We start from the raw sequence: 20,160 nt of genomic DNA, 5'->3' as shown, positions 1-20,160 counted from the left end.
TGCAATATTTAATTTACTTTAATTAAAATATATTTTAGTGGGTTTGTACTTTTTGGGGGAGCATAACTCATTTTGATGGGAACCCATTGGATTTTAATGGGAAACCGATTATACGAACATATTGTGTATTTTAATGAAGCTGATGTGTGATTGTAGGAAGAGCCACCTACAGGTAATTAAAACCTCCTGGGTCCATTAGGGAATAAGGTGAAATGAAGTTAGGCTTGTTTAAGACAATTAGTGTAGACAATGATCTGAGAACATATTAAATGGCCCTTGATGAGGTACAGCTGTGCAGGTGGCTAGTCCAGGGACAAACAAACAGGGCTTTTATGAAATAGTAATGATTAGAAGATATCTGTTTATGTTAGCCACCAGCACCCTCTCCTCTCTACCCCAGTGGTGTCTCTGATGGGGGGGGGTGTTTCCATTCCCTTGGGGCTCTAATTCCTGCCTCAGTGGGAGAAGGGCCTTCCCCTGAGTACTCCTACACTGACTTCTTGGGGGATAGACCCTGATTTCTTGGAGGTGGGGTCTTTGTGGTCAGGGAAGGAATGTCTTTTTTTTCTTCCTAAGATTTGAACTCCCAGAAAAATCAGGAGATTTATGTCCGAGACCTATTAGGGTGAGATTGAGCTTTAGGTTCAGTAATCAGGCTGTAAGGATAAATTCTAATGAAAAAATGGAGAAGGCAGTGGCCTTGCCTTCCAAAACCCTTCCCTTCCCTCTCATTCTCACCCTGTCCCCCATCACCTCTCCCCTGCAGCTACTCACAATACCAGTCTGGCCGAGCTGCGGCCTTAAGAATAATTTTAGGGACAGTGGGAAGATCTCTTCCAACTATAAGCATTTTCCCCACATATTAGAACATTCTGAATTGAAAGGTTGATCCTAGCTCTAAAATCCAATGTCCTGTGTTCTAAGAACCTACATTCTAAGTTTTGTGGGTTTTTTTTTTTTTAGCATATCCATTCTATGCCAGGCTGTCAGAAGTATCAGGCACACCAGCTTACATATGTACTCCTCCACATGAACAGAAAACCAAGGAGGTTCTTAATATTTGGGATCAGTAGGGCTCTGGCCAGAGTGGAGAGGCAGCTTCAGACATAGTAAAAGGCCCCCTTTATCTAGCAAACCCCAGCAACAGTCCCACCAGTCACCCAGCCGCCCAGACTCCTGCCTCCTGCCAGGGGCCTCCGCCAAGATTTCCCCATCCAGCCCTGACAGGGGTCTGTAGCTAAAACATTGATCTGGCAGTTTTCCCTCTTTAAGTTGAAGTGTTATGTTGGCACATGGCACACTGTGGGTGGCAATTTGCCAGGGGGAAGCATGTGTTGGAAATCCTTGCTCAATATTATAGCAATCTGGGGTGTGCGCCTTATACAACTCAGGAGCCAGCCAGCCTGAGGGCCCAGGAGCCTTCCCTTGAGGAAGAGAAAGAGAGAAGAGAGGCAGAAAAGGATTTTAAAACTATACAAGAGAGGCATGAGAGAAAAGAGAGAAATAAGAAAGAATGAGAGAGGAGAAAGAATGAAGGAGTGAGAAAATAAGAGAAGAGAGAGAACTCAATTAAAGAGAATAGTGAGAAAGCAAGAGAGAGAATTGAAAAAGAGTGAAAGCATGAAAGAGAGGAAATATAATGAGATCAAAAAAGAATGAAAGAGAATGAGGGAGGAGACCTGAGGACTAAGAGTATGAGAGTGAGAGAAGGAAGGAGTAGAGAGAGAAGTGGATGAATGAAACAACAGAGAATGATGATAATGGAAGTATGAGAGATAAAAAAGGAAAAGAGAAAGGAGGTGACAAAGGGTGGGATGGAGAGGAAAACTGAGGAGAAGGAAGAGAGAAAAAAGAAGAGAAAAAAGAAGAAAGGGAACCTGAAAGAGAAAGATAATGAGAGAGCAAGAAAGGATAGAAGATGCTCAGGAGGGAGAGAGACTAAGAAGTAGGAGAGAGGAAGAAGAAGTAGAGAGGGAGGGAAAGAGAGAGAGAGAGAGAGAGAGAGAGAGAGAGAGAGAGAGAGAGAGAGAGAGAGAGAGAGAGAGAGAGAGAAGTACATCAAATCATATTGTAGATCAGGAGATTAATTGCACCTAGGACCCACCATTTCTTCTGCCAGAGATACTTGGTTTGGGGGTCTGGGAACACAGAATAATTTGAAGATGAATGCAAATCCAACATGAGAGGGAAACACAATTCCCATGACTAATATCTGGAAAGTGACACTCAGAACCCCAGGGAAGTTGAAGCTGAAAGCTGAGCATGGACCAGTTTTTCTGCTCACATCAAGACAGACTAAAAAACACATCTTAAGGACTAGGCCATCCTAGGATTGTGCTTTGAAGGTAGCTTCTCCTAGAATGTAAGAACACAGAAAAACCACAGTGTGATGAATTAACAATACAAGACTATCCCTGTTAATAACAGACTTAAAGAATTATAGATGTTAGTATTAGAGTGGACTGTAGAAGGCAAGGTCAACAAAATAGAATATGAAATAGTAGAATTGAAAAGAATCTGAAAAAAATCAAGTTAAAACTTCTCAGTCAATCTACAAACATTTATCTTCTATTTGCCAGGAACTATGCTAAATGCTGGGGATGCAAAAAGAATGGCCCCAAACAGATCTCAGTTATTTCACTATCTAATGGGGAGACAACATGCAGACAGCTATGTCCAAACAAGAAATATATAGTTTAAATGGAAATAATCAACAGAAAGAGGACACTAGAATTAAGGGAGATTGGGAAAACTTCCTGTTTGAGGTAGAATTTTAGCTATGCCTTAAAGAATACCAGGGACCTCAGGAAGCAAAGATGAGAGAGAATACAGGCATAGGGGGATAGCCAGAGAAAATTCCCATAATTGGGACTATGGAGTGTCTTTTTCAAAGAATAGCAAGGAGTCCCATGTTACTGGATATCAGGACACATGAGAGTTGAGAGAAGGTATAAGAAAATTGGGGATGAGCAAAGAAGTTGGGGCCAGATAAATAGATTTGGGAATCCTCTCTGAAGAGATAATAATTGAATCCATGATAGCTAATGAGATCATCAAGTGGGATATAGAATAGAAGAGAATGGAGCCTTATGGGGTAGCCACACTTAGTAGGTATGACCTGGATGAAGATTTCACAAAGGATATTGAGAAGGAGCAGTCAGAAAAGTAGGAGGTGAACGAGGAGAGAATCATGTCACAAAAACCTAGTGAGAAGAGATTATTAAGGGAAAGAGGGTGATCAATGACGTCAAAGGCTACAGAGTCAAGAAGATAGAGGACTGAGAAAAGACCATTAGATTTGGCAATCAAGTGATCATTAGTAACTAGTGGGTGAAAGTACAGTCAGTGCTGGAAAAGGTAGTCAGAGAGTTTGTCATCAGGATGGAACAAGGTCTCAGGGAGAGCCAAAAGATGAAAGGGGTGGAAAGGGAAATTATTTAAGATGAAAACAAGTTTTGTTACCTAAGAGGCAGTTATTCTAGAGAGCACAGTAAAGGGGTGAGTAGCTTTAGAGTAAGACACTGGGGGGAGGGTTGTTTGAAAGGGATGGCAATAAGGGATTGGACAATGGAGGGTGGAGAATGAGATTTGTATAATGGCATCTGGAGTTCAGGATCTTTGGGATGGGAAGGACTGAAGTTGACAAATGAATTCAAACGGGTTATTAGCAATCATGAGGAGTAGAGTTTGTGGATCCTATCAGGTCCAGAGGAGGGAAGTAACTTGGTCCAGATCCCCTGGGTCCTGACTTGACCCCAGATTTCTTGAATCTAAGTCTAGTGTTTTTTCCTTTAGTCACCATGCTGCCTAGGAGAATACTCTCATCTGCAGGACAACTGAACTTGTCAAAATTAATCAAGGGCATTTGATATTCAGAAGATTCCACAGAACAGAACAAATAAGCCAAGAATTCCTAGACCTTAATCAGGCAACAGTTTTAATAAATAAAATCTGTCTTTCTATATCTTCAATGCCCCTAATTTTTATTCCCAATTTTTTCCATCTGGAGCTAAGGGGAGCAAATGTAGTCCCTCTTCTCCATGAGAATACTTCAAATTCTTGAACATATTGTTTGTATTCTGTGTTCCCTCTTTTCTTGCCTTGTCTTTTTATCCATTGGGCAATAAAGGAACCAGCATCTTCCTATTTGCCCTGTTGGGGGGTCCGTGTCTTCTGAACAGGAACAGATGCCCTCTGGACCCAAAAATCTCTAAAGATCAATACCCAACAACCCTCAGCCTAGAAGAGTTAGTCCACTTAACTAACATCCATTTCTAAAGCTAAACTAATCTGATTAATGAGTGAATGGCAACTCACCTATCCCACTATATCATGTGTTCCATTCCATCTAGATATGCTCCATCCACAACGAACCAGTACCTACTTGGCATAAACATCTTGACATCTTCCTTACCACATTTTTCCTCACCTTTTCTCAAGGACTTCCTCCCTTTGAGCTTCCTATGACTCAAATTCCCAGGTGTAGTGGGATTGCTGCTTGAACCTGAACCTGAAAAAGACAGACAAAACTGAACAAGACAAACACCCCAGCCCATTGTTTAGAGCTGAGCTAAAAGAGGGAGCAGGGGAAGGAACTGCTTGCCTTCTTACTGGTTCTGTTCATGGTGGCCCCACTATGAACAGACCTAACTGGACACAGCATGAAAGAGAACCACTCAGAAAAAAAAAAAGCTTGACCAGAAAGAGTTTGTTGTATTGCCAATTTTAAAGATGTAGTCTTTATGGCTTTGCAGCTAATCAAAGAAGGCTTTTCCTACCCATATGGTAAAAGGGGAAGAATGCCTCCATGTTAGGCAATCTAGGCATATTCCAATGGCCTGTCTGGATATCTCTATGGTAAATGATCTGGGCATGCTCTAAAGATGATTACACAGACACAGACACACACACATATTTTTTTAAGATGAATTTATTCATGAGTTCCCCATGCAGCCACATAGGCAGCTCTCTTCTCATTGGAATAATTTTTTCTTGGGTCTTCAAAATCATATTCTTAAGAATTTTCCATTCCTCATGGCCTAACTTTTGTTCAAAATATTCATTGGATCCTCACTATCCTTTTTCTGACTCTTTCCAAATCTGCTCTCCTCCAATCTAGGGTAGATAGCAGACTTGGTCCAGATTTTCCCTCCATTTTCATTCTAAACTCAACAATGGAGTTGTCACTTTACCCCCAAGTATCCTGTCATTTCCACTTCAGTAAACAGTTCCTCTTTAGTGGTCAGAGTTGAGTCCAGAATGAGTTTCCTTTTGTCACCTTTTGAAGGATAAAACTAACATTAAGTCAAGTTTAAACTTTGTCAATTTCTCTGCTTTTGGCAAAGATAGAGCTCTAGCAGATGTCCAGAGAGTCGAAGTCTCCCATCATTACAATAACATGTTTCCTTGCCAGCTTTTTTTTTGTGATCTATTTCCCAAATTTCTCATCTAATTCCTCCTTCTGTCCAGGTTTTCTGTAGTATATCCTCAGAAAATATTGCTTCTGTTTCTAGATCTTCATCCAAATGTCCTCCACTATATTTCCCTACTCAGATTCATGAAATTCTTCACTTGACAATATATCCCTTTTTTCAATTTGGAAATTAAATCTCCCTCGCACACTCATACTAGAAGTGCAGTGGCTTCTCAGAGATCCCAATCTCAATGTTGTTCAGCATAGAAAGTTTTGACTTGCTTAATTTCTAACCTGGGCTGGTTCACTCTTCATTAGGCCACCTGGTGGCCTCACACTTTAGGGGACTCACCATTTTGGGGCCAGACTTCGAGCAATAACTTGATAGACTTTAACAATCCTACCTCTCAGAACTCCTGAACTTAAGTGATCCATCAGCCTCAGCCTTTCTTTGCAGTCAGGATTATGGGCACACACTCAGCCTGTGAATATATACTTAATACGCCATGCTATTCAAAGAAATGGAAACAAAGTATATGCTCACCAGTTGTGAAATGACAACAAATTGTGGCGTCTGAATGAATATTACTGTAACATGGAACAATAAACAAAGAAAATAGGGAGGCATGGAAGGACCTATGAAAATAGACAGTGTGGAGTAAGATAAACTAGGGAAACAATAGACAGAAAGATTATAAGAATGCCATATCAAAATGAAACTGGATGTTTCATGCTTCACTTTGAAGGAGAGAGGAGAAAAAGCACTTCCTTCCTATCTTCATGGAGCCTGTAGGGTATATGTGTGGACCACTTCACATATTGTCAACCTCAGTTGATGTGTTTATTTTGCAGAACTGATTTTTTCTTACTTTTAAAAAATAAACTTTTAAGAATTCTGAATTAAAACCCCTCCCCAAAATAGGGCTTATCCATATGCATAGGAGAATACAAATATATATGAAACAGTGAATTTTCAATTCACATTGCTTGCTTTAAAAAAAAGTAGATAATAAATTTCACTTTATTTTCAAAATGTCTTGATGTTCTATAGTTCCTTCAGTTCTCTTCTGTGCATTAAAAAAAATGTTTCAGTGCCTCTTTTTGTATTGCTATCTCTTTTTCTCCCCACACCATACCCCAATCAGAAAACAAAAGAAAGAAAAACAACAAAAACCAAGCATAGTCAAACAAAATGAAACCATGCAGTGGTCATGTCCAAAAATATATGCCTCTCTTTGAACCTTGTGTCCATCACCTCTCAGTTGGTAGATGGGTAAAATGTTCATCTTAAGTCCTCTGGAAACATAGATGTTTTGATCAAAGTTCTTAAGTCTTTCAAAGTTTTTTCCCCTCCTCAATGATGCTATTGTTGTATAAATTATTCTAGTTCTGCTCACTTCATTCTGCATCAATTAATAATAACCAAGATTCTCTCAAAAGAGAATCATTTTTTTCCCATCATTTCTTATAGTACAATAATATTCCTTTACATTGATATATTACAATTTGGTAGGTAGTTGTCTGAAGCAATCTAAAGGATCTCTGCTTTTTGCTTTTCCTTTTTCATCTTCTAATTCTCCCTTTGGAATCAATAAATGTGTTTTGCTTATAGACTATATCCATGTTGGCAAACCTATGACATGTGTGTCAGAATGGGCTGCTTTTCTCCCCCTCTCCACCACCTGAGGACATTTCTCAAATCACTTGCCCCTTTGCCCAGCAGCCGGGAGCAATTACTCTCTCTCTCCTGTCTGGGGTAAGGTGGGGGGGGGGAATCACATACAATGTGAGGCTTGCAGTTTGGGCATTCAGTCTCAAAAAGGTTCACCAACACTGGACTGTACCCTTCTTGGTATTATTCTTATTCTTATCCCCTCCATATCTGCTAATTCTTTTGAATTGGATATATTTCTACACTAAACTGTGTGTTCAGCCCTCTTTTATTTTTTCCATTTCAGATAAGAGAAAAATGCCTTTTACTCTTACTCTTTCCTCTACATTTGTATGCTCTTCTTACCTATCATAATTATGTCAAACAACAAGTTCCACCTACTTCTTTCTTTCTACATTATTCCTCCTTTTGTCCTCACTTCTCTTTCATCAATTCAAACCTTCAGAACAAAATCAATCCATCCCTCAGGTTCTCTTTTTCTTATTTAACTCTCAATACCCTTTTAAAATATTAAGGCTCTGGAAGGCAGCTAGTGGCTGTGGCTCAGTGGATTAAGAACCAAGAACCGATGCTTGAATTTGTGGATTCAGATCTGGCCTCAGATACTTCCTCACTGTGTGACCCTGGGCAAGTCTCCCTTTGCCTGACCCTTACCACTCTTCTCCCTTGGAACCACTACACAGTACTGATTCTAAGATGGAAGATAAAGTTGTTTTTTTTTTTAAAGAAAGAAAATATTACGGTTCTGAAAGAATATGTGTTTTTTCTCCCCCATTAGAATGTTAGCATCACATCAAAGTACAATCCCTTCTAATTGCGCAAATATAGGAATCTTTCTAGATTTCTCTTGACTCTTGTGTTTATATTTCAGAATTCCTACTCAGCTCTAGCCTTTTCATCAGAAAAGCTTGGAAAAACCTTATTGTATTAAAGATTTATTTGTTTCTCTGTAGGATTATACATAGCAATACAGGGTATTATTCTTGATTGTAAGGCTATATTTTTTGCCTTTTGAAATATTGTATTCCAAGATGTCTGATTTATAATAGAAGCTGTCTTCTCTGTCCTTGTTTGTGATTCCTTGGAAATTGAATTGCTGGTTTCTGAGTATTTATAGTTTCTTCCCCCACCCCACCCTATTCCCTTTGATGTAGAAGTTCTAAGTATTAATTATGATATTTCTGTGATTTCCTTTTAGGGTTTATTTCAGGAAGTAATTGGTTATTCTTTTTATTTTTTTTTAACTTTATTCTCCAGTTCTAATTTATCTGAAGCATTTTGATTTATTTCTTAAAATATAGTATCTGGGCTTTAAGGGAAAAAAATCACAGTTTTCAGGGATACCAACCATTCTTGAATTATTTCTCCTTGACTTCTTTGCCAAGCCAGATACTTTTGATATCAGATATTTTCATTTTATTTTACTTTTGACATTAAGGTTTTTATTACAATAGGTCTTACTTTCTCATAGAATCATTGGTTTATGTTTGATCTATTCTAATTTTGGGGGAATCTGTTATTAGGTAAGGATTATCACTTTGCCTCCTAAGCTATTTTTTTTCTCCTTCTAGTTCTTTTGCCCAGAGATTTTTACTATTTATCTCTTGTTTCATTTCTTCTAGGAACTCATGTAGTGCTTATAGATAATCCATTTTCCTCCAAGGTTCTGAAGTTATTAAAGAGTTATTCTCTTTTCTTTGTTTAATTTTTCTATATTTACAATATTGGCTTATGTCTTTGTTTACTCATCTCCTCAACTTTAGTTATTGAGTTGGCCAACTTTAGTTCTTCAGTTGACCCTTTGTGCCAGGGCCAGACCTTGCCCCTCTTTTTTTGAGGGGCATGGTAAGCCTAAATCTCATCCTAGATTACCCAGGTTCCTGTGCTAACTACCTAACTTCCTATCATTAGGCCCCACATTCAGACTACTAGAGATCTTGGAGCTACTGGCTACGTGGGCTGTCCATTTCCAAGCATTGTCATGCTTTTATTCCCCCCATGCTTTCAAGGTTTCCACCTGGGGACTTTCTAACCACCCTAAGACTTTCTCAAGCAATTTCTCTATTCTTAATCCCTCTATACACAATCTCTTATATGGTATGCATGACTCAGACCTATATCTAGTCACACCAAGTGTTTGCTGACCGGTTTGCCTATACCAGTTAAAATTGGCTTTAGTGGTAGACTCCTTTCCTATTGCCCTTAAGCTTCTGATTGCTTTTTATGAAGTTCTGAAGTGGAAGAAGTTGTTTTAGTTTCTCACTGGATTTCTTGATTATTACTTGGTCCAGAATAAACTCAAGGATTTTGATGAACTACTGTGTGAGAACTAGAACTGCCTCCATTCAAATAGCCATCTTGTCTGGAAAGCTTCTGGATTTCATTTTTTATTTATTTATTTTGTTCCAAGATGGCTCTCTGAGAAGGGGAGAGGGATATTTTTGAAAATGAAGGAGATATTAAAAACTAAAAATAGAGGGTAGATAGATGGTTCAGTGGATAAAGAAACAAATCTGGAGATCAGAGGTCCTGGGTTCAAATTTGACCTCAGATATTTCCTCACTGTGTGACCCTGGGCAAGTCTCTTAACACTCCCCCACCCCCACCACCCCCACTGCTTGGCCCTTATTTCTCTTCTGCCTTAGAACTTAGGCAGAAAATAATTTTTTTTTCAATAAAAAAGTTAAGATATAAAAAATTAAGTATCTATTCAGTGCTCTTCTATCCCCTCTTTTATCTATTCTGTTCCTTTTGAATAATTTTCAGAGAAAAGTTCCAGTCATGGGTCCCCATCCTACAAAGTCTAATATCTATGAGGTCAAATTTTCTGCTTTATATTATCATTGTTAGATCATTTTGTTTATTACTCACACTTTGTGCATTTGTTTATATAGACATCCAAACTGTGCTTTTGGGATTTATTTCTGATTTTCTTTTTGGATACTGTTTCCCGTGAATTACTGTCCCTCTCTTCTGTTATTCTTCCTCCTATATGACTACCTTCTGTTTCTTTTACTCTTTATGATACCATACTTGTGGTCAGTTTTCTCCCTTCCTCTCTCTTTTTCACTTAGGGACCTCTTCATTAGGCTCACAAAACTTTAGTCAAATATGTTTTTACTGGGCAAGTATACCCTTTTTTGCAGGGATAAATATGCCCTTGTTAGGTACACTCCATCCCTTGCCCACCCACAGACACAAGAGCTCATAATTTCTTTATTTTAAATCATGGTCCAGAAATACAAATCCTATTAACAGACTCCATCTTGTCTAGCCAGCTGAGTTTATCTCAATTTCAGTTTCTCTTTTGATTTCCCCTCTCTTTGCTTGGCAATAGCAATAAAAATGCTATTTGTTCACTCAAGGTCTTTACTTTTTTGCCCAAGACTGCATAATCCTTAGCAATGCTTTCTCTGTTCAGGTTAGTGGAATCATTTTCTCTGAAACAAAACTCTAGAATTAAGGCATAACAACCATTAGATTTGACAGTTCTCAGGATGCTTTCTATCATCTACTGAAAACATATCCCAGGAAGATGTCTGGGCTTTTTCAGGTCATTAAATAGCTACCTAGATAGCCCTCAGCAGGGAATCAGCAAACCACAACTCTTCTCTTCTTTCTTTGCCCATGATGAGAGGATCCCTTCAATGATGGTACAATAGAACCACACCATCCTTCCCAGGAACACAAGAAATAGCTTTTTTCTTAGTTGATCGTATGTGTGTGTGTGTGTGTGTGTGTGTGTGTGTGTGTGTGTGTGTACTGCCCAACATTCGTGGTTCCTCATTCCTTTCCTTATGTTTTTTTTTTCCTACACTACATTATTCTACCCTGGGGTATAATTTATTTTTAATTTATTCCAGACCAAGAAATAGTTAAGAAATCCAATGAGAAACTAAAATGACTTCTTCCACCCCAGACCTGTCCAAAAGGCCAGCCAGAAGCCCAGGGATTTCTTATCCAGAGGGGAAGTAGGGGTCCCCCTCTCTCTTTACATGATTTTTCTTCTCCTTATCCTTTCAAGTTCTTCCTCAAGAACACTTACCTGGAGGACACAAGAGCATCCCTCTTGACCTTTCATATTTTCATCTAGAATGGAGACTATTTTGTTCTTTGTTTATATGGAGGTATTCTGCCAGTACTTGGTACTGACAAAGTATAAGCGTAGACATTCTCTGCAGGCCATTGAAACATTCTTCATGCTTATTCTATGAATCTTTTGTCTTTTTTTTCTTCTGGTAGTTCTCTGGACTTTGTTATTGTTGTTTAGCTGTTTTTCAGTCATGTTCAAGTCTTTGTGACCCATTTAGGGTTTTCTTGGCAAAGATACTGAAGTTGTTTGTCATTTCCTTCTCCAGGTCACTTAATAGACAGATGAGGAAACTGAGGCAGACTGCAGCGGCTTGCCTAGGGCCACACAACTAGTCAGTATCTGAGATTAGATTTGAACTCAGGAAGATGAGGCTTCCTGACTCTAGGCCCAGTACACTATCCATTGTACCACATAGCTGTCATAGTTTATTCATAATTAAATATAATTTCAAATTGCTTATTTTTGAGAACTGAAATTAGGAATACAAATGACACCCAATCTAACTCAATTAAATAAACATAAATTAAGCACCCACTACTTGTAATATCTGGAGCTAGGTGTTGGATATATAAAGACAAAAATGAAATTGGTTTTCAACAAATTTACATTGCACCAAAGGAAATAGCATGTAAACAGATAAGTAAGGTAGTTTAAGGAGGGAAAGAGAACAAACCAAAGAGATCAGGAAAGGCTTCACATAGAGATGATTGTGCCAAGCCTTCAAGGGAGCAAAGGACTCTAAGAGGTGGGGCTGAGAAGGGAGAACATTTCAGATGTGGAGAACAGCCTGTTCAAAGAAAAGAAGGTAGGGAATGGAATGCCAAGTTCAGGAAGGAGCAAGTAGGTCAGGTGGTTTGGAACACAGAGTGCCTGACAGAGTAAATAAATCTGCAAAGGCAGGCTGGAATTAGATTGTGAAGATTTTTAAATGATAGGATGAAGAATTTGTGTTTTATCCTAAATACAGTAGAGAGTTCTCAAAACTTCCTGAGCAGAGGATTGATATAGCCAGACCCATACTTTAGAAAGATTATTTTGGGGTTCATATGGAGGACAGACTAGAGAGGAGAAGAGACTAGAATCAAGAATCCCAAAGCAAGAAGGGATGTTAGTAGTTGTCCAATCCAAACCCTTCCATATATAGAAAAAGAAACAGAGGTCTGGAGAGGATAAGGGCTTGCCCAAGGTAAGTGGCACACAATTCAAACTCAGATCCTGTGACCCCAGATTCAATGTTCTTTCTATTACACTATGGAGCCTTAAGCAGAGAGACTGATAGGAGCCTTTTGTTACACCCTGGCCTAGAGGTGAAGAAGACCTGAACAAAAAGCCTTCATCACCTTACCCTAGGGTCACTGCTAGTCCAGTCTACCTGCTTCAAGCTTTTCTCCACTCCATTCTACCTTTCATTCAGTCACCAAAGGAAAGTACTTTTCCTAAAGTACAAGTTAAACCATATCAAATCCATCTTAATAAACTCTAGTGACTCCCTATTGCCTCCAGGATCAGATACAAAAACTTTTGTTGGACATTCAAAGTCAGCCATAGCCTAGCCTGACCCAGGAAGGAAGGATGGAAGGAAGGAAGGAGGGAGGAAGGGAGTGAGGAAGGAAGGAAGGAGAGAAGGTGAAAGAAAGGATAAACAAGTATTTAGTAAGCACCTACTATGTGCCAGGCACTGTGTTAAGTGCTTTACAAATATTATTTCATTTTATCAAGTCAGCAGGCATGGGTTCAAATCCTAAATAAAACAACAAAAACAATTATCTCATTTGAGGCTTACAATGACCTTATGAAGTATGTACAATGATTGTCCTCATTTTATAGATGAGGAAATCAAAGCAAACAGAGGTTAAGTGTCTTTCTCAGAGTCACACAGCTAGAAAGTGGTTGAGTCTGGATTTGAATTAAATCCTCTTGACTCCAGGCCTAGCATTTTATCCACTGTACCACTTTAGTTATTGTTATTGTTCAGTCATTTCGATGGTACCTGACTCTTTGTGATCCCATTTGGGGTTTTCTTGGTAGAGATACTAGAGTGGTTTGCCATTTCCTTCTCTGTCTCATTTTATAGATGAGGAAACTGAGGCAGATGGAGTTAAGTGGCTTGCCCAGGCTCACATAGCTAAGAAGTATCTGAGGTCAAATTTGAACCCAAGAAGATGAGTTTTCCTGACTCCAGGCCCGGAATTCTATGCACTGTGTCATCTTGATGCCCACCATACCACCTACACATCTCTAAAGTCTTACTAGGGCAGGTGAGCTTATGAGTCTTCTGGGTTTTAATCAATTCTTTTGAGGTGAAGGGAATAAATCACCTTTCTATAAATGATATTTACTTTGTACTTTGAGAAAATTTTCTAGAAAGGACCCTATTAATCCCATTTATAGGAGTCTCTAGACATGAGTCATGCCTAAAGTTTGTTTAAGAACTCTTCTCCAGAACTAGGGGGTTGGGGGGAGGCAAGCAATGAGTCATGGAATTCAAGAAAAGCATGTCTTCACCCCTTCTTTAGGGGTCAGGACAAAGCCAGGAATTAATCCATTTCTTGTGAGTTCAAAGCTAAGGTCCATTGTGGGAAATACTCTCCCCCTCTCCCTGTACCTCCTCTGCCCTGTTGATAGAAACATAGGTAAGTAATAGAAGATGAGCACAAAAGCACGCATTATTCTGTAAGCATGGTGTCTGGAGCCAATTCTATGTAAAATATTTCGGCATTTGGTTTTGAAAATGTTGAGTTCCAAATTCTCTCCCCCCCCCCAACCCAATTCCTTCACCAACCCTTGAAAGGGCAAGCAATATATTGTTTATACATGTGAAGTCATGCAAAACACATTTCCATATTAGCCATGTTTTGGCAATTACCTTCTCTGTTAGAGCTTCAGCCCACACCATCTTCTCCACCTCTTCTTTGCTGAGCTGACCCTTGTCATTGGTGATGGTGATGCTACTGGTTTCTCAATGCCAAAGGTCACCTCATCCTGGAGAACCCCTTGTGGCTCAGGGGAGATGCCTCCCAGCTCAAAGTGTCCCTGTAAGTTGTTGTCTTGAGTCATGACTGACTCCCCCTCATACACCTGGATCAGGCCAAGTATGAGTTGAAAGTCTGTGTCTGCTTGGTGGGGATGGTGGAGTTGGACTTGATTAGGGTCATTGCCACCCTGTCTACTATCTCCAGGCCCAGGGAGAGGGAAGCCACATTCAGCAGCAGTAGATCCTGCACCTTCTTCCACTTGTCCCCCATCAGTGAAGCCACCTGCACCACTGCCCTACAGATCATAGCTTTGTCAAAGCGGATGCTCTTGTTGAGCTCATTGTCATGGAACAAGTCCCAAAGGAGTTTCTACACCTTCTGGATGCAGGTGGAACTCCATACCAGCACAATTTTGTGGATCTAGCCCTTGTCCACCATGGTGTCCCAAAGGATCTTCTCCACCTACTCCAAGATTCTCTGGAAGAGATCATAGAATCTCTTCCCAAACTGGGTCTCTTAATCAATCAAGAATCATGTCTGGGTAGCTCAGTGGATTGAGAGCCAGGCCTAGAGATGGGAGGTCCTAGGTTCAAATCTGGCCTCAGACACTTCCCAGCTGTGTGACCCTGGGCAAGTCACTTGATCCCCATTGCCTGTCCCTTACCACTCTTCTGCCTTGGAGCCAATCCACAGTATTGACTCCAAGATGGAAGGTAAGGGTTTAAAAAAAAAAAGAATCATGTCTACCTCCATCAACATTGCAGAAAGGGGTCACTAAACCTGCTTGATGTTTGGGTAGGGCTGTACTGATAATTCAGAAAAGTTTCAAAACCCTCTTCTTAAAATGACTCATTTAATTAGTATTTATCCCTTTTGTTTTCAGCAGGTCAAGGTTCCAACATGTCCAAAAGAAAAAGCCACAAATATGGATGAAAGTCATCACTTATGTCAGTCTTTACACTAGCTATAGAACAAATAATCACAATAAAGCATTGAACTCGCTAAAAATGGGGGGGGGGGGAGACAATCATGTCAGGAGAACTAAATCTGGGAAAGAGTTGAGGCTGAAAAGGAAAATCAAGGCCAACAACAAGGGGGCTAAAAACTATTTTGGGGAAAGAAGATCAAATGAGGGAGGGGACCCATGCTTGAGGTGGATGAGGCAATGATAACTAACTACATACAGGAATCAGAGCTGCTTTTTTTTTTTTTACTTTGTATTTTCCTTGCCAAGGAGAATGAATTTGAGAGTGGTAAGGACAGAACAAAAATGGCAAATAGGGAATTCCAATATAAGGAAATAATAAATGAGCACCTGTCTTTGATGAATTCAAGCTATCTAGTCCAAATGAACTTCAGCCATAGATTTTAAAAGAACTGGCAGATAAAATTGTGGAGGCACCATCAGGAATATTTGAAAGATCATGAAGAAAAAATGATGGTAATAATATAAATGAAAAAAGAACAAGAAGAGGAAAATGAATTCTAAGCAATTATAATGACCAAGCTTGGCCCTGGAAGAGAGTTGAGAAAATGTGCCTTCTTCCCCTCTATTTTCTGGGGGAAGTTGGGGATAGGGAGGGTGGTGGTTCAGATGTGGAATATTTAATATACTGTGAGATAATTAATGTGGTCAGTGGTTTGCTGAACTACTTTTTATCCTATTTCTCTTTTAGATTTTGTTACAAGGGATGGCTCCCTGGGTAGGGGAAGGATAAATTCAGAAATCAAGGTCATGTAAAAACAAAAGGTATTCAAATTAAAAAGGAAAGTAAAGAAAAAGGGACTAATTTTAAAAAAGAAAATCATGGAGAGCAGGAGAGGTAGTTCTGAATTGTTTCATTCATGTCTGACTCTTCAGGACCCCATTTGGGCATCTTGGCAAAGATATTGGAATGGTTTGCCATTTTCCAGCTCATTTTACAGTTGAAGAAACTGAGGCAAACAGGGTTAAGTGACTTTCCTAAGGTCACACAGCTAGTGCCTGAGGTCAGATCGGACCTCAGGAAGATGAGTCTTTCCCACCTCCAGTACTCTATCCATTGTGCCCCCTCGACTGAAAGGGAGCAAATTCTGTCCTGATTTTCAAAATAAGAAAGAACAGTCTTTAGTGAGTCTGATTTTGATTCCTGAGGAAAGTGGACTCAAAGGACTAGATAGATACTTAAATTTCTTCCAACTTTGAATTCTGAGACTGTGAACTCTAAAAAAAAGTCAAAACCCAGACTTCATGGAGAACTACAATAAAGAGAAACCTTCTTTCTGCCCCCTGAGATAGCCCACTCCACTTCTGGTTATTCCTTATTACTAGGAAGCCTAGAGCAGACTCTATAGCACAGCCCCACAACTAGCTATAAAGCACTAGACAAAGTCAAAAGTTCTCAGTTCAAATCCAGCCTCAGACACCTACTGACTGCAATCCTTGTGTGGACAAGTCACAACCTTTCTTCCTCTGTTATAATTTTCTCAACCATATATGGGGATAATAATAACAGCAGCTACCTCCCAGGGTTATTGTGAAGATCTAACGAAATACTTTAAGTACTGAACACAGTATCTGGCACATTGTAGGGGTTTACTAAATGCTTATTCCCTCCCTTCCCTCCCCTCCTAATTCTGCCTTCTACAGTCAGGACAAACAAATTTCATCTTAATCCACATATCAAATATTTAGGTCTCTATTATATATTCTCTAGTTTAAAGAAACAGCTTTTAAATGTATGTAAAAGAATAGGATGATAAGGATGAATCCTTGATGCATGTCCTTCATTCACCATACCTGTCACCCCCTTCTGGAAATATTTTGGCACTGTATGGGCATCTCTCCCTTCTCTCTCTTCCCCCTTTTATCTCCCTCCTTTGCTGTCTCTGACTCTGTGTGTCTCTGTCTCTATCTCTTTCTCTCTTCCAGTAAGGAAACTAAGGCACAGAGATTAAGGAACTTGCCCAAGATCCCTGTCTGCATCCTCCTCTGCTTCCCACCTCAAAACCATGTTCCGTTATTTATAAACTCACTGTGGATCTCTTCCCTTCACACTCTTTCCACCTTATTGAACTAATGAAAACCTGGCTTTTTCCTGACAACAGCGCATTCCTGGCATCTTCTCTAGGATGATGTGCTCCTTCTCTCATGCTTCTTGAAGCACGAACCCCTATTACCTTCAAGATCATATCTAAAAATCCTCTATTTGGCTTTCAAAGACCTTTCTAACCTGACTCTCCTACATTTGCAATCTTCTTTCACCTTTCTCCCTTCCATATACTTCGTGATCCAGTGCCATTGTCTTCCTTGCTGTTCCTTGAACAAGACACTTCATCTCCTAACTCTGGATACTTTCACTAGCTGCCCTCCCTGCCTAGAATGATCTTTCTCTTCCATTCCTCTTCCTAGCTTCTCTGGCTTCCTTCAAGTCTTACCTAAAGTCCAACTTTCTGCAAGAAGCTTTACCCAGGCCTCCTTAATCTTGGTGTCTTCCCTCTGAGATGACCACGTGGCTTGTTTGTAAAACCTGACTTGTATGTTGTCTCTCCCAATATATTGTGAACTTCTTGAAAGTAGGGACTGATTTTTGCCTTTCTTTCTATCTCTGGGGCTTAATCCAATGCCTGCCACATATTAGACCCTTAATAAATGCTAGCTGACTGGCAGGCATACAGATTGAAGCCCAGGAAGTACCTTGCACCATTCTATCTACTTCTGGGTCCAGTGTGTCCCCTAAGGGAAAAGGGCAAGGGGTTGGACTTGGAATTTTCTAATTGTTCCAAAGCAACAAATTGACTGCAACAAATAGAAAGCAACTTCCACCTCCTGCTGCCAGCCCAATTTTCCTTTTGAGATGCAGAGAACCTCCTGTGTAAAGAGGAGCAAGCCAACCTTTGGCAACCATTCTGCCTGGGTCCACTACAAATTTATGTCATATAACTCCAACTGGGCCCTCACTGCTGCAAGGCAATCTTACTATTCCTTATCAATTCCCTACCCTACTCTTCCCAAGGGCTCTTCCAGATCTTTTCATCCCTCCTCAAACTTTCATGGCTACCCCACACCCACTCTCTTAGCTGAGAACATTGCCTCATATTTCATATTATAAAATTGAGACCATTCACCTTGAGCTCCCCCATATCTTTTCTTCCTTATCTACTGTCACTTAGATACCTTCTGCCATTATTTCTTCTTTACCCCAGTCTCACATGATAAAATTGCTTCACTCTTTACCAAAGTCAACCCCTCTACTTGTTCAAATGATCCCCTTATATCCTGCCTCCCACAACAGATTATCCCCCTGTCATTTTCCTCTCTTCCACTTATTCTCAATCTTTCTCTCCTTGCTGGCACATTCCCCAGTGCCTACAAACATGACCATGACTCCCCTGTCTGGAAAAACCCTCACTTGATCCTTCTATCCTTGCTATCATCATAGATATCTTCTGTCCTTAGTAGCTGAACTCCTCAAAAAGGGCTGTTTAATAGTAGGTGCCTCCGCTTTTTCTCTTCTCACTCTCTTCTTAACTCCTGATAATCCATTTTCTCACCTTGCCAATCCACTGAAACTGCTCTCTCCATATTTACTAACAATTTCTCTTTTTTTTTAACCCCTTACTTTCTATCTTAGCCTCAAAAACAAGTATTGGTTCTAAGGCAGAAGTACAAGGCAATTGGAGCTAAGTGACTTACTCGCCCATGGTCCCACAGCTAAGAAATGTCTGAATTGCTCTAAGAAATCTATACTGTACACAGACAGGTGATTCAGAAATGACTCCCACATGGGTCACTAATAGACCATGTCAAGTTTTGCTTTTACTATTCAATGTTCGCCATGTCCTGTGCTTTCTAACTCTCTTCTTGAAGAAAACATTCATGATCATGGGATCTTTGGTTTATAGATTTAGAGTTGGAAGGGACTTTAGGAGGGTTATCTAGTTCATTGCTCTCATCTTACAGATAAGGAAATTGACACATATAGTCATGAGACTTCTGTGTGGTCTACAAGATTTTGGCTTTTGTGGTTTCTTAATCCTGAGTCACATTTTTCAATAAATTATTTTTTCCATCCATGTCTATACCTACCTTTGTCCTGAAATCTCTGAGCATTGAAGTGTATGTTGATTGAGCCTGAAGTCCTCATGATTTCAGAATAGCCATGATGAAGAATGTTAAGGGGCAAGGGATTTAACATTCAGAATTGACTATAGACTTTTTTTCTCATGTCTTTTTGTCTGTAGGGAGGAAAGAGAGAGAGAGAGAGAAAGAGAGAGAGAGAGAGAGAGAGAGAGAGAGAGAGAGAGAGAGAGAGAGAGAGAGAGAGAGAGAGAGAGAGAGAGAGCAGGAAGGAGGGAAGAAAGGAGAGAGGGAGAGAGAAGATAAATAAGATAAATACTTGATAGTTGAAAAAAGGAATAAAAATATAATTTTTAAAAGGGAAGTCAAAACCAAGAAAATAATATATACAATGATTACAGCAAATCCCCACCCCCCAAAAACAACTTGGATATTGCAATAGTATGATGATAAAGCTTCACCCCATAAGAGAGATTTATACCTCTAACTAACCTTCTAACTCCCTTTTTTTCCAGAAGTGGGGAGGAGGACTCTGGGTATGGAACATTTCTTATACTTTCCAACTCAGCTAATGTATTGGTTAGTTTTGAGGAACTGCTTCCTCCCTCTCCTTCCCTTTTTGATTATTCTTTTTTACAAGGGATGGTTTTCTGAGGAAAAGTTGGAGGGATATATTTGGAAATAAAGATGGTGTGAAGCAAACAAACAAAGAATTTAGATATTCTTATCGAGTTTTTCCCCCCTTTTTTTACTTTGTTCACTGAGTTTATTTTCATCTGAAAATGTATGACCACATTTTATGGAAGAAAATACACGTAGCTCTTGACTCCAGGAAAAGCAGTTATGGTACAAACAGTTCTATTTATGACAAGAAGAGAGTGATGCCACCACAGGCAACAGCTGCATTTCTAAGCCCTGGAGCCTTTGCAGTCTGGCTCTATGATGTCC

General features: G+C 39.8%; 1 pseudogene; it reads right to left on the bottom strand.

The window, feature by feature from the left end:
• Positions 1-14,052: 14,052 nt before the first annotated feature.
• LOC130457233 (heat shock 70 kDa protein-like) overlaps positions 14,053-20,160 on the bottom strand; it is a 66,943-nt pseudogene continuing 60,835 nt past the window's right edge.

The sequence above is a fragment of the Monodelphis domestica genome, chromosome 1 (genome assembly GCF_027887165.1).
Source record: "Monodelphis domestica isolate mMonDom1 chromosome 1, mMonDom1.pri, whole genome shotgun sequence".
Taxonomy (NCBI): Eukaryota; Metazoa; Chordata; class Mammalia; order Didelphimorphia; family Didelphidae; genus Monodelphis; species Monodelphis domestica.
The sequence above is the reverse complement of the archived record's forward strand: the minus strand, read 5'-3'. Positions and strand labels throughout refer to the sequence as shown.